Source organism: Homarus americanus, unplaced genomic scaffold, assembly GCF_018991925.1.
Source record: "Homarus americanus isolate GMGI-L3 unplaced genomic scaffold, GMGI_Hamer_2.0 scaffold35166, whole genome shotgun sequence".
NCBI classification, from domain to species: domain Eukaryota; kingdom Metazoa; phylum Arthropoda; class Malacostraca; order Decapoda; family Nephropidae; genus Homarus; species Homarus americanus.
This window is the reverse complement of record NW_024737835.1, coordinates 2,175-21,166: the sequence shown is the minus strand read 5'-3', so window position 1 is coordinate 21,166 and position 18,992 is coordinate 2,175. Positions and strand designations below refer to the sequence as shown.

At 38.4% G+C, this 18,992-nt stretch overlaps 1 long non-coding RNA gene across 1 annotated transcript; it reads right to left on the bottom strand.

Annotated features, from left to right (window-relative positions):
* Positions 1–525: 525 nt before the first annotated feature.
* LOC121873602 lies at positions 526–18,213 on the bottom strand. The gene is made up of 3 exons (XR_006090274.1): positions 18,169–18,213; positions 10,783–10,893; positions 526–905 (listed from the first exon to the last, which is right to left on the bottom strand). It is a non-coding gene; the product is annotated as an uncharacterized LOC121873602 (long non-coding RNA).
* Between the last annotated feature and the right edge of the window lie 779 nt (positions 18,214–18,992).

The following is an 18,992-nucleotide window of genomic DNA, read 5'->3' as shown; positions in this document are numbered from 1 at the left end:
ACAATAGTACAGTAACAGTACGAGTCTATTAGTTTAACAGCTGACAGGAACAACCACAATACGTGATCAGGGAGAATATGTTGACTGTGAGGAGGAGGGTGAGCAGGACCGGCTTATGGGCGCGTGTAGTGATAAACTACAGCTGTTGTTGAGGCGAACCAAGAGAAAGCAACGACTATGGTGTCCCGGGAATAATGAGGAAGAGTGTGTGTGTGTGTGTGTGTGTGTGTGTGTGTGTGTGTGCGTGTGAGTAATTTCATTGTTAGTATGTTTGTGTCGTAGTTTAAGTGGGTTGGTTATTGGCATTTTTACAGACAGACAGATAGACAGGACGGTATTTAGACAGTTTAAGTGATACACATTTCCAGCACATTTTATCGTTCAGTATTGGACAGGAGGGACGGATGGGAGGAGGGAAGGATGGGAGGAAGGAAGGAAGGAAGGAGTGAATTAGGCAGGGAATGAATAAGTGAGAGAGGGAGGGAGGGGGAGATAGAGAGAGGAAGATATGGAGGGAGGGAACGAGTGAAAGATGGGGGAAGGGAAGGCAGGAAGAACAGAATGGGTGAGTGAAGGAAGGAAGGAGGGAGCACAGCAAGAGATCAGGTAATAGTCTCACACACCTGTGGCCGGGCACCTGTTCTCAAGGTGTTCATTTGCATCGAAACAAAGGCGCCAGAAAATATCTTGTTTAGGTTGAGTCTTGAAGCACACCTTTTCACCTCCTCTGTGTGTGCTATAAGTAGGGTAGGGTTAAGGTAAGGTTAGGTTAGCTCAACTCTCATGTCTGCGGTTAAGGAAAATAAAACCTTACGATCTTAGGAACATCCAACTCCTCTGGTCCAAGCCTGGCAGCCATATTGAGTGACGTCACGGCCTACACACGCTGTACACCACCATCACATCTGCATATAATGAAAACTTTATCCATGAAACTCCCATCACAGTTTAAAACATCACAATATGGCTCTAACACGTAAGATAATGGGCTGCCACGCACATAAGGCAATATTACACAAGGATGAAATAGTTTACAGACGTTAAGAATGTTTTTTATAAAGAATATGAATAACAGTTTAGGATTTATGCAAGAGTAGAATTGCTGGAAGACGGTAGACCCCTCAAGGCTGTGTGTGTTGTGATGCGTCCATAGTAAACGGAAGGAAGGGCGGACCATGGCATGTACGACCGCAATTAACTTATTAACGCCGAAAGTGACTTATTAACCCCGAAAGTGACTTATATTTCGACAAAGAACAAAAAATAAGTAACCAATAGTGTAAGTAAAGACAAGACCATCATTTAAATCACTACACAACTCTATCACCTGCCCTACACAAGACGGCTTCACCTCAGGTAAGAAATGGCCAGGTGTGTCCTCAGGGGATAAACCCATTATGAGTGTATCAAGGCAGGTATGGTGGTGGTGTGACGGTGAGGCTCACTTACAAACATACATATACTTACAAGCTTACTTACAAACTTACTTGCACACTTACGGACTCACTTACACACTCACCTAAAGTCTTAAAATACTTAACAAACTTACACAAACATGTTTACTGACTCAAGTTAACGTCAGCCAAATAAGCTGTACTGACTTCAAGCTTTCATCAAGATGGGTGTAATAAGCTGGAGGCAGGAGATTAAGTTTAATACTTCAATAACAAACTTAAATCCATGAAGTTAGAGCCCGCTTAGGAGGAGGAGGAGGAGAGACAGACAGAGACAGACAGCCAAGGGTCGTATCAACCATCTCGAGACAGTAACAACCACTAAGGAAGTTCCCCAGATACCAGCCGACTCTTTCCCACTGACAGCTGACTGACAGATGGTCCCTTCTTTCACTCTACAGCCAAAGATCTTTTTTTATAAACTTTCCTTCGTCTCTCATCACCACAGAGAGAGAGAGAGAGAGAGAGAGAGAGAGAGATCATCCCAAACACGAATTAAATCTTTTGAGGTCACTAAATACATACAGACATCCACACAAACACACCTACATACAAAACAAACATCAAACACACAAACTTACATTATACATATATATACATAAAACATGTGTGGGTACTGACTCCTATCTAAGAGATGGTCACATTCTTGGCTCTGATATTATCGGCCACTGACTGAAATTACTTCACCACAACACACACTAAAAATGTGTTCCAATTATAATAGTGAAGAAGTGAACAGTACCTGGGTGGGCGAGACAGTAAGGGCGGTGTGCAGGTATTTCTTCAGGTAATGGAAAGGTTTATTGGTACCTGGATCCTGGTTTTTGGGGGGTATACCAGGTGAGGTATCCTATTGTTATTGATGGTATTTATTTGATACCAGGGAAAATATACTGGTATATATATAAACACATTAACAGCAATGGAAGGTATACAAGGGATATCTATCTGCACACACACACACACACACACACACACACACACACACACACACAAAATTATTCCTTCCCCTGATATAATTAATCACTTAATAAAAATAAGCAAAAGTACAAAAATAACGAAGCGATATTTTACAGCAGATGAAATATTGGAAGATGTCGCCACGGTATCTGATGTATGCAGGATGTTGCAGGTCTTGTGCAGGACGGAGTGTGGGGGGGGGGGTAATAATAGCAATGATTATGTAAACAACAACAATAATAATAGCAATAATGATAATAAAATAACAATGATATGAATAAAATAATAATAGGAATAGCAACCTAACCTAATTCACTCACTCACGCCCCGTGGTTAGATTAGGTTTAGTAAGTGAAACCCGGCGCGCGGGTCCCGTAGACATAAGCGACTGGCCCAGAGTCCTCACACCAGGGCTGTGGAGTCGGAGTCGGAGTCGAGGAGTCGGAGGAAATTTCGGCTTGTGGAGTCGGAGTCGGAGTCGGTAAAATTGTCCAGACTCCGACTCCGACTCCGACTGAAGCTATTCTGTTCCTAAGAACAAATATATGAACTCAGGCATATTCATTGCAGTGATTCCACTGATCCCACTAATTTTCTTAAATTATTAAAAGAATTTATTTCCATTTTATAAGCATTATTATGAATTTATTGTAGCAGGCACAGTATAGCACTATAATTTTGGACGATAGTCTCTTCTTTACCATTTGAAATTTTGAATTATATCAAATTTTGTTTCGTTGAAAACTGCACAGAGGCTCTCAGCTACAAAACAATTAGCTACAACCTGTTTTTGGTGAGATTAAGGCAAATTTAATTTAATAACTTAATCATGTAAGGTTTATCCATTTTCCTTAATAAGGTATTCATTTCTTTAATGTACATAAATATATAACTTTACTTTAAAAGGAATTGTAGGATCATCATTTAGATCCACATCAGATTATGAGCTTAAACAAAATTCATATGCTGAGATCGAACTTTTAGATATACATGTAAATGGTGTTTTCTAGTTAATATCTTGAATTCTTAATAAATTTATTTTTCTTTTGATTGAAACTTTGAAAGTCAAGCCTATCATCTTTTTGTAGTTCTTAAATATCGTCCAGATCATTAATAAAGCTGTAGCAGTATAGCCACGGTGTTTTACTTTTTACCTATGCAGGTTACAACATACAAATTACAATTAGGATGGTAGAAATAGTTGTTACAAATAGGCCAAGGAGTCGGAGTCGGAAGCATAAAAATTTGAGGAGTCGGAGTCGAAGGTTTTGTCTTCGACTCCACAGCCCTGGTACCTATACTGAAATTTTGAACAAAATCCATTTTTTGGCCGAAAATGACAAAAATTGTAAGTCTAAAGCCTTAAAGGATTTTTGGCCAAAAATACGTTTTCTCTCTGAACTAAAATTTAATGTGCCTAACTATTTAAGTACATCCAGAATAATACACAAGCACCAAGAAATGACCTCGAAAACCCATAAGTGGCGAGTAATTAGCATTGCAAAAGTAATTAAAATATTCTAAAAATCATTTGAACATTTTCTAAAAGCCATTTGAACAAGTTATAATCAAGATATCAAATTTTGGTTAACAGATCCTTAAGCAGCACATTCAGGAGTACCTATACTGAAATTTTGAACAAAATCCATTTTTTGGCCGAAATGACGAAAATTGTAAGTCTATAGCCTTAAAGGATTTTTGGCCAAAAATACGTTTTCTCTCTGAACTAAAATTTAATGTGCCTAACTATTTAAGTACATCCAGAATAATACACAAGCACCAAGAAATGACCTCAAAAACCCATAAGTGGCGAGTAATTAGCATTGCAAAAGTAATTAAAATATTCTAAAAATCATTTGAACATTTTCTAAAAGCCATTTGAACAAGTTATAATCAAGATATCAAATTTTGGTTAACAGATCCTTAAGCAGCACATTCAGGAGTACCTATACTGAAATTTTGAACAAAATCCATTTTTTGGCCGAAATGAAGAAAATTGTAAGTCTATAGCCTTAAAGGATTTTTGGCCAAAAATACGTTTTCTCTCTGAACTAAAATTTAATGTGCCTAACTATTTAAGTACATCCAGAATAATACACAAGCACCAAGAAATGACCTCGAAAACCCATAAGTGGCGAGTAATTAGCATTGCAAAATAATTAAAATATTCTAAAAATCATTTGGACATTTTCTAAAAGCCATTTGAACAAGTTATAATCAAGATATCAAATTTTGGTTAACAGATCCTTAAGCAGCACATTCAGGAGTACCTATACTGAAATTTTGAACAAAATCCATTTTTTGGCCGAAAATGACGAAAATTGTAAGTCTAAAGCCTTAAAGGATTTTTGGCCAAAAAATACGTTTTCTCTCTGAACTAAAATTTAATGTGCCTAACTATTTAAGTACATCCAGAATAATACACAAGCACCAAGAAATGACCTCGAAAACCCATAAGTGGCGAGTAATTAGCATTACAAAGGAAATTAAAATATTCTAAAAATCATTTGAACATTTTCTAAAAGCCATTTGAACAAGTTATAATTAAGATATATCAAATTTTTGGTTAACAGATCATGGCAACACATTCAGGAGTACCTATACTGAAATTTTTAGACAAAAAATCCATTTTTTGGCCGAAAATGACAAAATTGTAGAATCTCTCAGCATAAAGGTTTTTGGCCAAAAATACGTTTTTCTCTACAGACTAAAATTTAATGTGCCTAACTATTTAGAACACATCAGAATAATACACAAGCACCAGAAATGACCTCGAAAACCTATAAGTGGCGAGTAATTAGCATTGCAAAAGTAATTAAAATATTCTAAAAATCATTAGAACATTTTCTAAAAGCCATTTGAACAAGTTATAATCAAGATATCAAATTTTGGTTAACAGATCCTTAAGCAGCACATTCAGGAGTACCTATACTAAAATTTTGAGCAAAATCCATTTTTGGGCCGAAATGACAAAAATTGTAAGTCTATAGCCTTAAAGGATTTTTGGCCAAAAAAATACGTTTTCTCTCTGAACTAAAATTTAATGTGCCTAACTATTTAAGTACATCCAGAATAATACACAAGCACCAAGAAATGACCTCGAAAACCCATAAGTGGCGAGTAATTAGCATTGCAAAAGTAATTAAAATATTCTAAAAATCATTTGAACATTTTCTAAAAACCATTTGAACAAGTTGTAATCAAGATATCAAATTTTGGTTAACAGATCCTTAAGCAGCACATTCAGGAGTACCTATACTGAAATTTTGAACAAAATCCATTTTTTGGCCGAAAATGACAAAAATTGTAAGTCTATAGCCTAAAAGGATTTTTGGCCAAAAATACTTTTTCTCTCTGAACTAAAATATAATGTGCCTAACTATTTAAGTGCATACAGAATAATACACAAGCACCAAGAAATGACCTTGAAAACCCATAAGTAGCGAGTAATTAGCACTGCAAAAGTAATTAAAATATTCTAAAAATCATTTGAACATTTTATAAAAGCCATTTGAACAAGTTAAAATCAAGATATCAAATATTGGTTAACAGATCCTTAAGCAACATTCAGAATTACCTGTACCGAAATTTAGACAAATCATTTTTGGCCGAAATGACAAAAATTGTCAAGTCCTATAGCCTTAAAAAAAAGGATTTTTTGACCAAAAATACGTTTTCTCTCTGAACTAAAATTTAATGTACTAACTTTATTTAAAAGTACATCCAGAATAATACTGAAAGCACCAAGAAATGACCTCGAAAACCTATAAGTAGCGATAATTAGCATTACGAAAATGGTAAAATATTCTAAATATCATTTGAACATTTTCTAAAAGCCATTTGAACAAGTTATAATCAAGATATCAAATTTTGGTTAACAGATCCTTAAGCAGCACATTCAGGAGTACCTATGCTGAAATTTTGAACAAAATCCATTTGTGGACGAAATGCCAAAAATTGTAAGGCTTACCCCTTACAGAATTTTTGGCCAAAAAATACTTTTTCTCTCTGAACTAAAATTTAATGTGCCTAACTATTTAAGTACATCCAGAATAATACACAATCACCAAGAAATGACCTCGAAAACCCATAAGTGCCGAGTAATTAGCATTGCAAAAGTAATTAAAATATTTTAAAAATCATTTGAACATTTTCTAAAAGCCATTTGAACAAGTTATAATCAAGATATCAAAATTTGGTTAACAGATCGTTAAGCAGCACATTCAGGAGTACCTATACTGAAATTTTGAACAAAATCCATTTTTTGGCCGAAAATGACAAAAATTGTAAGTCTATAACCTTAAAGGATTTTTGGCCAAAAATACTTTTTCTCTCTGAACTAAAATTTAATGTGCCTAACTATTTAAGTGCATACAGAATAATACACAAGCACCAAGAAATGACCTTGAAAACCCATAAGTAGCGAGTAATTAGCATTGCAAAAGTAATTAAAATATTCTAAAAATCATTTGAACATTTTATAAAAGCCATTTGAACAGAAGTTATAATCAGAATATCAAATTTTGATTTAACAGATCGTAAGCAGCACGTTCAGGAGTACCTATACTGAAATTTTGAACAAAATCCATTTTTAGTCGAAAATGACAAAAATTGGCAAGTCTATAGCCTTAAGGATTTTTGGCCAAAAATACGTTTTTCTCTCTGAACTAAAATTTAATGTGCCTAACTATTTAAGGACATCCAGAATAATACACAAGCACCAAGAAATAACCTCGAAAACCCATAAGTGGGAAGTAATTAGCATTACAAAAGTAATTAAAATATTCTAAAAATCATTTGAACATTTTCTAAAAGCCATTTGAACAAGTTATAATCAAGATATAAAATTTTGGTTAACAGATCCTTAAGCAGCACATTCAGGAGTACCTATACTGAAATTTTGAATAAAATCCATTTTTTGGCCGAAAATGACAAAAATTGTAAGTCTATTGCCTTAAAGGATTTTTGGCCAAAAATACTTTTTCTCTCTGAACTAAAATTTAATGTGCCCTAACTATTTAGTACATCAGAATAATACACAACACCAAGAAATGACCTCGAAAACCCATAAGTGGCGAGTAATTAGCGTGCAAAAGTAATTAAAATATTCACAAAAAATCATTTGGAACATTTCTAAAAGCCATTTGAACAAGTTATAATCAAGATATCAAATTTTTGGTTAACAGATCGTAAGCAACACATTCAGGGTACACCTATACTGAAATTTTGAACAAAATCCATTTTTTGGCCGAAAATGACAAAAAATTGTAAGTCTAAAGCCGTAAAGGATTTTTGGCCACAAATACGTTTTCTCTCTGAACTAAAATTTAATGTGCCTAACTATTTAAGTACATCCAGAATAATACACAAGCACCAAGAAATGACCTCGAAAACCCATAAGTGGCGAGTAATTAGCATTACAAAAGTAATTAAAAAATTCTAAAAATCATTTGAACATTTTCTAAAAGCCATTTGAACAAGTTATAATCAAGATATCAAATTTTGGTTAACAGATCCTTAAGCAGCACATTCAGGAGTACCTATACTGAAATTTTGAACAAAATCCATTTTTTGGCCGAAAATGACAAAAATTGTAAGTCTATAGCCTAAAAGGATTTTTGGCCAAAAATACGTTTTCTCTCTGAACTAAAATTTAATGTGCCTAACTATTTAAGTACATCCAGAATAATACACAAGCACCAAGAAATGACTTCAAAAACCCATAAGTGGCGAGTAATTAGCATTGCAAAAGTAATTAAAATATTCTAAAAATCATTTGAACATTTTCTAAAAGCCATTTGAACAAGTTATAATCAAGATATCAAATTTTGGTTAACAGATCCTTAAGCAGCACATTCAGAAGTACCTATACTGAAATTTTGAACAAAATCCATTTTTTGGCCGAAATGAAGAAAATTGTAAGTCTATAGCCTTAAAGGATTTTTGGCCAAAAATACATTTTCTCTCTGAACTAAAATTTAATGTGCCTAACTATTTAAGTACATCCAGAATAATACACAAGCACCAAGAAATGACCTCGAAAACCCATAAGTGGCGAGTAATTAGCATTGCAAAAATAATTAAAATATTCTAAAAATCATTTGAACATTTTCTAAAAGCCATTTGAACAAGTTATAATCAAGATATCAAATTTTGGTTAACAGATCCTTAAGCAGCACATTCAGGAGTACCTATACTGAAATTTTGAACAAAATCCATTTTTTGGCCGAAATGACGAAAATTGTAAGTCTATAGCCTTAAAAGGTTTTTTGGCCAAAAATACGTTTTCTCTCTGAACTAAAATTTAATGTGCCTAACTATTTAAGTACATCCAGAATAATACACAAGCACCAAGAAATGACCTCAAAAACCCATAAGTGGCGAGTAATTAGCATTGCAAAAGTAATTAAAATATTCTAAAAATCATTTGAACATTTTCTAAAAGCCATTTGAACAAGTTATAATCAAGATATCAAATTTTGGTTAACAGATCCTTAAGCAGCACATTCAGGAGTACCTATACTGAAATTTTGAACAAAATCCATTTTTTGGCCGAAATGACGAAAATTGTAAGTCTATAGCCTTAAAGGATTTTTGGCCAAAAATACGTTTTCTCTCTGAACTAAAATTTAATGTGCCTAACTATTTAAGTACATCCAGAATAATACACAAGCACCAAGAAATGACCTCGAAAACCCATAAGTGGCGAGTAATTAGCATTGCAAAAGTAATTAAAATATTCTAAAAATCATTTGAACATTTTCTAAAAGCTATTTGAACAAGTTATAATCAAGATATCAAATTTTGGTTAACAGATCCTTAAGCAGCACATTCAGGAGTACCTATCAGGGCTGTGGAGTCGGAGTCGAGGAGTCGGAGGAAATTTCGGCTTGTGGAGTCGGAGTCGGTAAAATTGTCCAGACTCCGACTCCGACTCAAGCTATTCTGTTCCTAAGAACAAATATATGAACTCAGGCATATTCATTGCAGTGATTCCACTGATCCCACTAATTTTCTTAAATTATTAAAAGAATTTATTTCCATTTTATAAGCATTATTATGAATTTATTGTAGCAGGCACAGTATAGCACTATAATTTTGGACGATAGTCTCTTCTTTACCATTTGAAATTTTGAATTATATCAAATTTTGTTTCGTTGAAAACTGCACAGAGGCTCTCAGCTACAAAACAATTAGCTACAACCTGTTTTTGGTGAGATTAAGGCAAATTTAATTTAATAACTTAATCATGTAAGGTTTATCCATTTTCCTTAATAAGGTATTCATTTCTTTAATGTACATAAATATATAACTTTACTTTAAAAGGAATTGTAGGATCATCATTTAGATCCACATCAGATTATGAGCTTAAACAAAATTCATATGCTGAGATCGAACTTTTAGATATACATGTAAATGGTGTTTTCTAGTTAATATCTTGAATTCTTAATAAATTTATTTTTCTTTTGATTGAAACTTTGAAAGTCAAGCCTATCATCTTTTTGTAGTTCTTAAATATCGTCCAGATCATTAATAAAGCTGTAGCAGTATAGCCACGGTGTTTTACTTTTTACCTATGCAGGTTACAACATACAAATTACAATTAGGATGGTAGAAATAGTTGTTACAAATAGGCCAAGGAGTCGGAGTCGGAGTCGGAAGCATAAAAATTTGAGGAGTCGGAGTCGAAGGTTTTGTCTTCGACTCCACAGCCCTGCCTCACACTGTCGCCTTTAAGCTTCCTTCTACAGTGAGTGAGACAATAAGAGCTTCCCTAACACTCACTCACTCACTCACTCACTCACGCACTCACTCACGCACTCACTCACACCACCACACAAAAATGGAGGATTTAATGGTGACGAAAATACACTGAGACTCTACCTTAACACACACACAGAGACTTAGACACACACACACACACACACACACACACACACACACACACACACACACACACACTGTTTTCCCTCACCATTCTCACCACAGCCAAAAGACATACAACATAAGTAACACTATTAACTAACCTCAAGTTAGTTACAGGTGAAATATAATTAAGGTTTATTGTACCCTAGATTAAGTTCGTTAATTAGATACGTTTTTACCTGTTAAGGGAAAAATATACGGTAAGTAACTGTTTTTCGCAGGTAGATACGTTCTTACTTCACCAGGTAGGGTAAAAAATATAATTGTTTTAAAGTAGGTTAAGTGAGACAGGTAGATACGTTCTCACCTGTCCAATAAGATCAGGTGAGTGTTTAAGATTAGTATACCTGGGTGACGTCACTTCCAGTCTCCTTTCAATAATAAGGTGATTGTAGCATTGGATTATTGGTTATACAGTAAAGACTTCAGATGGTTAAATTACCAGTCGGTTTGGAGGCGACAGGTGTGTTCCGCTGCTGCCATTGATTATTTAATGCACTTTCTCGTTGTCCTCCAGCTGTGGCCGAGGAGTCTGTGGTGCTGGCGGGGGTAACTTTTAACGTGGGTATTAGTGTTAATGATTTTAAATTAAACTAATCTAATCCCTACATACATACATACATACATTCATACATACATACATACATACATACATACATACATACAGGTACATACATACATACATACATACATACAGGTACATACATACATACATACATACATACATACATACATACATACATACATACATACATACATACAGGTACATACATACATACATACATACATACATACATACATACAGGTACATACATACATACATACATACATACATACATACATACATACATACATACAGACATACATGCATACATACATACATACATCCATACAGGTACGTTGCGGAGAGGATCTGGTCATTGTTAACACAACATTAACGACAAACACCACTCAGGCCTTCAACACACAAAGGCAACATCTCCAAGTTTTGTAATTTACAGGTGTTATGAACAAGTGTTTAAGACAGGTGTTGATGACAGGTGTTATGAACAAGTGTTTAAGACAGGTGTTGATGACAGGTGTTATGAACAAGTGTTTAAGGTGTCGAGGGCAGGTGTTAGTAACAGGTGTTGAGGACCGCATCTTTGATTCTCACTGAATCACTAATACACTGCTTAACTAATACACTGCTAACTAATACACTGCTTCACTAATACACTGCTACACTGCTTCACTAATACACTGCTTCACTTCACTAATACACTGCTTCACTAATACACTGCTTCACTAATACACTGCTTCACTAATACACTGCTTCACCTAATACACTGCTTCACTAATACACTGCTTCACTAATACACTGCTTCACTAATACACTGCTTCACTAATACACTGCTTCACTAATACACTGCTTCACTAATACACTGCTACACTGCTTCACTAATACACTGCTTCACTGCTTCACTAATACACTGCTTCACTAATACACTGCTTCACTAATACACAGCTTCACTAATACACTGCTTCACTAATACACTGCTTCACTAATACACTGCTTCACTAATACACTGCTTCACTAATACACTGCTTCACTAATACACTGCTACACTGCTTCACTAATACACTCTTCACTGCTTCACTAATACACTGCTTCACTAACAACTTCACTAATACACAGCTTCACTAATACACTGCTTCACTAATACACTGCTTCACTAATACACTGCTTCACTATTACACTGCTTCACTAATACACTGCTTCACTAATATTCCTGCTACACTGCTTCACTAATACACTGCTACACTGCTTCACTAATACACTTCACTGCTACGCAGCTTCACTAATACACTGCTACACTGCTTCACTATTACACTGCTTCACCAATACACCGCTAATACACTTCACACTGCTTCACTAATACACTGCTTCCGCTCTTACACTGCTTCGCTTAACACACTGCTTCACTAATACACTGCTACACTGCCGCTAATACACTGCTTCACTAATACACTGCTTCACTAATACACTGCTTCACTAATACACTGCTTCACTGCTACACTGCTTCACTAATACTGCTTCACTGCTACACTGCTTCACCTAATACCTGCTACGCACTAATACACTGCTCACTGCTACACTGCTTCACCTAATACACTGCTTCACTGCTACACTGCTCACACTAATACACTGCTTCACTAATACATTGCTTCACTAATACACTGCTACACTGCTTCACTATTACACTGCTTCACTGCTACTGCTTCACTAATACACTGCTACACTGCTTCACTAATACACTGCTTCACTAATACACTGCTTCACTAATACTGCTTCACTAATACACTGCTTCACTATTACACTGCTTCACTGCTACACTGCTTCACTAATACACTGCTACACTGCTTCACTAATACACTGCTTCACTGCTACACTGCTTCACTAATACACTGCTTCACTGCTACACTGCTTCACTAATACACTGCTTCACTAATACATTGCTTCACTAATACACTGCTACACTGCTTCACTAATACACTGCTTCACTGCTACACTGCTTCACTAATACACTGCTTCACTGCTTCACCAGAAAAGATTAAACACAGGACTCTTCTTCAGGCTCCCCAGAGTGAGACGCGGACCTTAACAGGCAAGAAGAGTTACTGGACAGGTAAGTGAGAGACAACTGAATCACTCATTACCTGAACCACAACTAATTAAGGTAGTTTACCTCATAACCTCCACCACCTCAAACCACCACCACCTCCACCACCATCTTCACCACCTCCACCACCACCATCTCCACCACCTCCATCACCACCATCTCCATCACCACAGTGGACTTATGAGGTCAAATACTACAGGTAACCTTAAATGACCTCTGCACAACACAAACACATAATATTAATCATCATGGTAGATCAGATCAGGTCAGATCAGGTCAAGCAGCTATGTTAATAACCTCATCATGTCATCTGGGTTAATCACCGAATAGTCAGTCATTAATTAGAGGAACTACCGCGTAAAATTCCCTAGCTCAGGTGTATGACCAATTAGCAACAATCTACCTGGCGCACACTAACAAGTTTCACATGTCTTTGCATTCACGGTTCACCAGCAGACACATCACCCAACACGAGATTTTAAAGTGATTGGTCCTGTTGCCTTTTAGTCTTTCTTTAATGCCTGTGTACGGCCAGGGCGAGGTGTGATGCAAGTGTGTTTGGTCAGTATTACTGTGAGGAAGGTTTGGGTGATCGATTTAGTATGGTGACTTAACCCCCTGAGTATGGTGACAACCTCCCTAAGTATGGTGATTTAACCCTTGAGTATGGTGACTTAACCTCCTAAGTATGGTGACTTAACCCCTTGAGTATGGTGAGCAACCTTTGAACACGTTGAGTGAATCCCCGAGTGCGATGAATTAACCCTATGATTATTATTATTATTATTGTCGGTTTGTTTTGTTGTTGTTAGCATTACTGTTTTCGTATTTCTGGACACAGGTAACTGGACACGGTAACTGGACACAGGTAACTGGACACAGGTAACTGGACACAGGTAACTGGACACAGGTAACTGGACACAGGTAACTGGACACAGGTAACTGGACACAGGTAACTGGACACAGGTAACTGGACACAGGTAACTGGACACAGGTAACTGGACACAGGTAACTGGACACAGGTAACTGGACTGGGTAACTGGACACAGGTAACTGGACACAGGTATCTGGCCACAGTAACTGGACACAGGTAACTGGACACAGGTAACTGGACACAGGTAACTGGACACAGGTAATGGACACAGGTAACTGGACTGAGTAACTGGACACAGGTAACTGGCCACAGGTAACTGGACAGGTAACTGGCCACAGGTAACTGGCCACAGGTAACTGGACACAGGTAACTGGACACAGGTAACTGGACACAGGTAACTGGACACAGGTAACTGGACACAGGTAACTGGACACAGGTAACTGGACACAGGTAACTGGCCACAGGTAACTGGCCACAGGTAGCCATTGCAGGTAACTGGCCACAGGTAACTGGCCACAGGTAACTGGCCACAGGTAACTGGCCTGGGTAACTGGACAAGGTAACTGGCCACAGGTAACTGGCCACAGGTAACTGGACAAAGGTAACTGGCCACAGGTAACTGGACACAGGTAACTGGACAAAGGTAACTGGCCACAGGTAACTGGCCACAGGTAACTGGACAAAGGTAATTGGCTACAGGTAACTGGACACAGGTAACTGGCACAGGTAACTGGACACAGGTAACTGGCCACAGGTAACTGGCCACAGGTAACTGGCTACAGGCCTGGACACAGGTAACTGGACAAAGGCACTGGCTGGGTACAGGTAACTGGCCAGGTAACTGGCTACAGGTACTGGATACAGGTAACTGGCCACAGGTAATCGCCAGGTGTAAGGCCACAGGTAACTGACAGGTAACTGGCCACAGGTAACTGGCCACAGGTAACTGGACAAAGGTAACTGGCCACAGGTAACTGGACACAGGTAACTGGACAAAGGTAACTGGACAAGGTAACTGGCCACAGGTAACTGGACACAGGTAACTGGACACAGGTAACTGGACACAGGTAACTGGACACAGGTGACTGGACACAGGTAACTGGCCACAGGTAACTGGCCACAGGTAACGGCCACAGGTAACTGGACAAAGGTAACTGGCCACAGGTAACTGGCCACAGGTAACTGGACAAAGGTAATCTGGCCACAGGTAACTGACAAAGGTAACTGAAAAGGTACTGGCCACAGGTACTGGCCACAGGTAACTGGACAAAGGTAACTGGCACAGGTAACTGGCCACAGGTAACTGGCCACAGGTAACTGGACAAAGGCATCTCTGGCCACAGGTAACTGGCCAGGTAACTGGCCACAGGTAATTGGCCACAGGTAACTGGCCACAGGTCAGGTATTCACACAGGTAATCCACAGGTAATTGGCTACAGTAACTGGATTACAGGTAACTGGCCACAGGTAACTGGCCACAGGTAATCACACAGGTAACTGGTCGCAGGTAACTGACACAGGTAACTGGCCACAGGTAACTGGCCATGGGAACTGACACAGGTAACTGGACAAAGGTACTGGACACAGGTAAATTGGACACAGGTAATCATGGCAGTAACTGGACACAGGTAACTGGACACAGGTAACTGGACAAAGGTAATGACACAGGTAACTGGACACAGGTAACTGGACACAGGTAACTGGACACAGGTAATCCATTGGTAACTGGATATATGGTACTGGACACAGGTAACTGGCCACAGGTAAACAAAGGCATCAGGCCGTGCAAGATTATGAAGGATTTACTTCAACAAACGTCAAACATTTTTATAACCTTTTATTTTTTTTTCTCAGAAAATATTAGAAACTATCTTCTAAAATTATGGTTTGTCTCATGGAGTTTTGCCCCCTCCCTTATTTCTCTCAAATAGAAATAAACTTAAAAATATCAAAATTATATTTGAAAATTATGTTTTCTTGTGTAGTTATTTTATCTCTATAAAATAATAAATAAAAATTGCAAAAATAAATATAATTTTTTATTTACGCAAGAGGAGGAGGAGGAGGAGAGGAGGGCCGGTAACCTATTCTGGTCCTATTATATAACACTATCAATCCTCCTCACCACCTCCCCCACCCTCACCAATCACACTCCTTTCACCTAAATCTGCCCACTACCCCACACCACACCACCACCCGTCCTCTATCACCCCCACACCACCACCACCTCCCTACCCCCACACCACCACCACTCCCACACCCCTCCACCACCTCACACTACTCCCTCTCCACTCATACCAAAAACATTAATATGACCAGAGTGACTAGTTTTCACCACCAGAGGGAGACTGCACTCAGGTAGCCAACTTAGTGTAAAACATATGACACACCGCCCACCACTGTAAGTTATGAGCTGTAAATGAGGCGCCTGTAAGTTATGAGCCAAATACGAGACGCCCTGTAAATCATGAAGTGTAAATATGACTATGTAAGTTATGGGGTGTAAATGAGAGGCCAGAAATAAGGTGTCAAGGTGTTTGTGTTTGTACAGTTTTAAGCAACAGTAACACCCCCCACACACCATCCTATGCTCAAACGTACCAACCTAACCTAACCTAACCTAACCTAACACGTATTTTTCAACAGGAAGCAGTAGTACCAACACCTGCCTGGCCCATAACTCACCTTAATAACATCACACACAGACAATAACAGCCTCCGTAATAATATTAATAACACTCAATAACTCAATCTCCGACTTAATCAATCTACCTCTTGTTATTGTTGTGAGAGTGAGGGTAAGGAGGAGGTGAGGGGAAGGAGGGAGGTGGGGGGGGGGGTGGGGGGGGTGTTGTTATTGTGTTCTCTGAAAGGTTTGGATGACGAGTTGAGTCTGAGCCTCACGTCGGGTAGGTCAACACTCTGGACGGAGGGAGCCGATGGTGGTGGTGCTGTTGTGTTTTTTTTTTTTTATGTTTTATTTTGTTTGTGTTTTTCTGTCTGTTTTTATTGCTATTTCATTCTTTTTCCTTTTTTGTTTTTTTTTTCATTACCCCCATTTTTTCTTTTTTCACTTTCTCACTTTACTCTCTCTTTTTTTCTTCTCCTTCCTCGATCACTTTATCTCTTCTCTTTTCTCTCTCTCTCTTCAGGTGTTCACTAAGAGGGCCGCCACAGGTGTGTGTGTGTGTGTGGTGTGTGTGTGTGTACCTTAAAGACGCCCTCCACCTGTCATTTATTACCCTCACTCTTCACCACACGCCCAGGTAAACTACTCATTTTAAGTACCTACTGTTTTAGGCATAAATTTTAAGGTAAGGAGACATTTTAGGAGAAATTCTAAGTGAGGAGAGTTTTAAGGGAAGAATTTAAGTATATAGTACTTTAAGGAACCAACAGATAGACAGACAGACAGACAGACAGACAGACAGACAGACAGACAGACAGACAGACAGACAAGACAGCACACAGACAGGGGGACAGCAGACAGCAGACAGAAGACAGACAGGGGGGCACAGACAGACAGACAGACAGACACTGAACAATTACTATTTGTAAACAATTAATACAAAATTTGGAGTAATAATACAATTGAATATTATATTTAGAGAATAACATTAATAAAAGCCTTGTCTGTTCCTTGTAATGTCTGAGAGGAAAGAATATATACATTATTGATGATGGGAAAACGATGTATAAACTTACACGTATACAGTAATCATCACACACACGTGAATACATATATGAATAAGCATTATACATTAGCATATATTCACATATATAGTATACATGCATTCATACACTTACATGTATACATCTAGGCATACATACACACATTATAATTATCGGAAGCCCCTCGAAATCGAGGATGGCCGGCCCAAGGACCTCCTAGGAGTGAATTTGTTTAAGGTGTAGAAGCTGTCACCAACACAACAACTACACCTTGTTAACGAGCTGCATGACCCAGTGTCAAGGAACAGTCCGAGAAGACCGGACAACTCGCCAACTGCACTGGCTAACCATTACCCTGGAATACAATCCGCAATTCAATTAACATCCAGGTTCCCAATTACTGCTGGAATGACAGAGGCAAATGGCGTAAAGAAATCCCTTAAGTTTCACCTGCCTGGGGATCGAACTTGCGTCCACTGTTTGCGAGGGAGGATGACCATTACACCACAGGTCGCCACACACTCATAATACATACATATACACACATTATACATACATACATACATACATACATACATACATACATACATTCTAAAGACAGACAGGTTGAAATACTTACCTGTATGTGGATGAGGAGATCAGGAAGGCTAGTCATCAAATCTGTAGGAAATCAGGTACAATTAGTTGAGGGTCTTCCGAGTCCAACCTGGATAGAAGGACACTCTTAAGTAACCTATAAGAGGGGCTGGTGACCTGTCCTGTACACGAGAGAGAGAGAGAGAGAGGAGAGAGAGAGAGGAGAGAGAGAGAGAGAGAGAAGGAGAGAGAGAGAGAAGGAGAAAGAGAGAGAAGGAAGAAGAGAGAAAGAGAGAAGGAGAGAAAGAGAGAAAGAGAAAGGAAGGAGAAGAGAGAAAGAGAGAGAGAAGGGAGAGAGGAAAGGAAAGGAGAGAAAGAGAGAAGGAGAGAGAGAGAGAAGGAGAGAGAGAGAGAGAGAGAAGGAGAGGGGGGGGGGGGGGGGGGGGGGGGGGGGGGGGGGGGGGGGGGAGAGAGAGAGAGAGAGAGAGAGAGAATCAGGTTTAAAAAGTTTGTCTTCTGGTTCAACTGTCAGCCACCAGTAGTATACAAACAAGGTCCTCTGTTTACATAGAGAACAAACCTAAACTTGGGGGCTACACACACACACACACACAGCAAACTAGGGAGAGAGAGTTCACTAAATTGCTGAGAAGCATTTGAGTCTAGTGTGTGTGTGTGTGTGTTTGTGTGTGTGTGTGTGTGTGTGTGTGTGTGTGTGTGGTGAAACTAGACGCCGTGTGGACGAATAATACTGTCACACCTATCGTCATCAACACACGATGCCTCTAAACATCACGTACACCTGTTCCGCCTCACGATTTAACAAGGACCAAACTAACAAACGGACGGATAGGATGGACGGACTAA